The sequence below is a fragment of the Sesamum indicum genome, linkage group LG9 (assembly GCF_000512975.1).
Source record: "Sesamum indicum cultivar Zhongzhi No. 13 linkage group LG9, S_indicum_v1.0, whole genome shotgun sequence".
Lineage (NCBI taxonomy): Eukaryota > Viridiplantae > Streptophyta > Magnoliopsida > Lamiales > Pedaliaceae > Sesamum > Sesamum indicum.
Genome location: NC_026153.1, coordinates 10,424,765 through 10,428,520, shown reverse-complemented (window position 1 = coordinate 10,428,520; position 3,756 = coordinate 10,424,765).

Genomic DNA, 3,756 nt, shown 5'->3' with positions numbered 1-3,756 from the left:
CAGGCTCTGATACCACTGAAAGAATCGGTATGGCCAGAAAATGTGACTGAAGCGTGAAATAAAAAAAATTTAAAAATCGTTTCAAAGGGGTGTTTCCTTTGAAATTTTCGAGCGATCGGTGTTTGTCAAAAACATAATAATAACAAAGTAAACATACTAGACATGTGGTTAGAGGATGAAACAAAAAGTACAGAAACATAATATAAAACTTTACCTTTTGTTTCTTTAGAACAACGTTCGTTGTTCCTTTTATGTTCTCCCGTTCCGTTCACTTGAGAATTCAAACTAGAATTTATCTAAGTTGTCCACACCACAAAATGAAAAGGTGAAGTTCTTGTTCTATTGCTAGATAAAATAAAGAACCAGAAGAAAAATAATTCCAAACACAACACTAGTGTTTAGTGCTTTTGGATTGTTTTGTGTTCTAATTTGAATCCAATTCAAAATAGAACTAAGAGGAGAATATCTTTGAGAGAAAATAGAGAGAAATTTTGTGGCTTTTGTGGTGGTTATGATGGATATGTGTGTAGTTTTTGTATATAACATACAATTAAATTCAAAATTCAATAACTACTAAGTTTGCCTCCAAGACAACCTACACAACAGTATTTATATAACCTCCAACCATGATGAAATAACTCCTCCATCATGTTGATCATGGTGAGGAGTTTCAGCTCCTTCTTAACTTGCTCCAACCACCCACAAATGGGCTTGAACTTCAAATGCACCGGGCTCGATTTAATTAAATGAAACCCAACCAAAGTCCATTGATTCATTTAATCCAATTAAATAAATTTAAACCCAAATACTAAATATTCGATCCAATCAATTAATTAAGCCAAACAAAATAAATTAATTCAATTAATTTAAAGGTGTTAAGCCCAAAAAATTAATTAATCCAATTAATTAATTCTTGAGCCATCCATCAAATGGATTGCTAAATTAATGATCCAATCATTTATATATATTCTCAGCGAATGAATTTAATCCAATTAAATTAATTCATTTCTTCTTGAATTAATTCCAAATTAATTCCACCAATTCCATAGTGATTTGTGTGTGACTTTTTAGGTTCACCCTCAACTAGACTTGGGCTTGTCCAACATAATGATTAATTAAATTCAATTGAATTAATTTATTTCTAATTAACCATTAATCGAAAATTCCAGTCACCATGGGTGGCCGTCTAGCAACGGTCCATGTCACTAGAGACTAGGTAAATGTTGACGTGAATATTTAGGCTTCCGAGTATCGTACAGGTACGGTTCTTCCATCATACGTCTCCCGATCTAAGTCTAGGGCATGGAATTGGGTGTCGGTTCCAATCCTGAACTAGATACAATGCTCGATAACTCGAGATGCATTTGCTCTATTGATTGACGTAGGAAACCATCCCTACTCAACCAATCGATGTGGCCACAGACTCTAAGAGCACCAACCATGTCAAAGCGCATAGGAGACTTGACAGTCATATACTGAAAGGTGACGGATTCTATCTTGGAACCCATCGTCCTCACTACATATTCTTATTGCACTGAACAGGACTTGTAATAACCCCATCTAAGATACGGTCATCTTTCGTCAAATCCAAGATACAACCATCACATGCATACAACTACTATGGTACCTCAAGTCTAAGGACTAATCTCGTACTAGCGGAGCCAGGAAGATCTAGTCATACCGATCAAGCATCCAAGGCTTTCATATGACGACTTCCCGCGAGTCAGTTTAGTTGGCTTGACAACCTTGTCAACCACCCACTAACGTTGCATAGACGTCCAACGTCTATTGTCAATAAAACACGACACTCATCCAATGAATGCAATTTTAGTGCAAGTCTCAATAGGACTCTCGATGCCCAGTCTCGAGGTCCTCGACTTTGAATATTTCAAACCTAACCTTCAGAAGTTGGTTTCATGGCCACCATCCAATGCGCAGCCCAACTACATAGGTTGTCCAATTTGGTTTGTGGGTTTTATTGTGATGTTAAGCCTATAAACATAATCAGTGAGCACAACAAATACAATTCCTAGATAATGGATACTCACTTTATTCATAAACAATGTCACAATTACACCAAAATTGCTGGAACAGATTACATAAAAGCCAATTAAATTGGCTTTCTAGTCACCTATTCTAACAGGCTGATCATGTTGGATGTACTACTACCATCCTACCATCTTGTGATTTGGTAAAGAACGAGGTCTAGAGACAGGGACTGATGATGCTATGTATTGCTAGTTCTCACAGAGAGTCGAGATGACAATAGAATGAAGATAGAGGGTTGTTGATGTCGGATGTTCTACACAAAACTACCCCAACACTCTGAGTTTTTCTCCGGGGATATATTACAACGAGTTATTTTTAAATTTGACATAATTACGAGCACTCTCTCGTTATTTTAAAAATTATAAATACTTAGCTAATATTTGATGAAATTATAAAATTTTTGGATGGAGGTCTGAAATTGTCAATTTGCCCTTATTGTATATTTTTTCATTTTGTAAAAAAATAAAATAATTATAAAAAATTGAATGAAATAGATAAAAAAATATTAAAAAATAAACTTCTTAGTCCATAAAAACAATTTTAGAAAATATTAAAAAATAAAGAAAATTATAACTTTTAGTTTACAAGAACATTTTGGTCAGTTCATCACAAAAATGGATGGAAACTTAATGAAGATTGACTGATTGGACTAACTTTTAGACGGCCATTAAAATCAAGATAAGTATTCGTAATTTTTCAGAAAACAAAAAGGTAAGTATACTTATGTCAAACCTCAGGGGAACTTCTTTGTTTTTATATATAAAACCGACAATTACGTAATATTACATTAATATTTTAATAAACTAAGTAGCAATATATTGGTTCGATTAGTACATCACCATAATAAAAAAATTTTAAATAAATATACAATAAATTCTTATAAAATGAGAAAAATATTCGTAAAATTCTTATTTAAAAAAAAAAAAAAAAAAAAAAGCTTTTTATGGACAAGTCGGGATTCCGCAGGACTCCAACCTTACACTTCTATTGCATTCAGCTAACTAGCCCACGTCATATTAACAATATTCGTCAAATAATTTTATGTACACGTATAAGACTTTATATATATATATATATATATATATTTATATTGAATGAAAGTTTTCTGGCAAAGAAAAACAGTTATTTTTCATGATTAATTACTTTAATTGTTGACAAAAATACCCATTCACTTGGAGTACTTGAATTCAATTTTTGTTGTGCTTCCGGCAGAGAAAGTATAGTTTGGCCTTTCTTGTTTTTCTTTTATTTCAATATTAATGAATTAATTATAATTATATTAGAAATTTTAATCATAACTTATAAATATATTAATTATTAATATCAAATTGTAGATAAGTAAAATTTTATATCGAATTGAATAATGACAAGTGTAAAGTAATATATCAATTATTAATTATATTTCTTTTTTTATTTATATTTTAAAAATTACTAAATTAATTCCAAATGTAAATAGACAATTTAATTGATATTTTAATATATATTTTATCATCAAATCAATAGTGGACAAGTGTCAAAATAAAGTAACTCGACCAATCAAATCATGCTTCATAGTCAAAGATTCTAACCAATTAGATGGCGCCACATGGACTGCGTGTACAATCCAATCAAGTCAAGATAAAATATTTGTGATTTTTTTCTCTTTAAAAAATATAAATATTAAAGAGATAATATCAAGTTGACCAACAATATCATTTCAAATATATT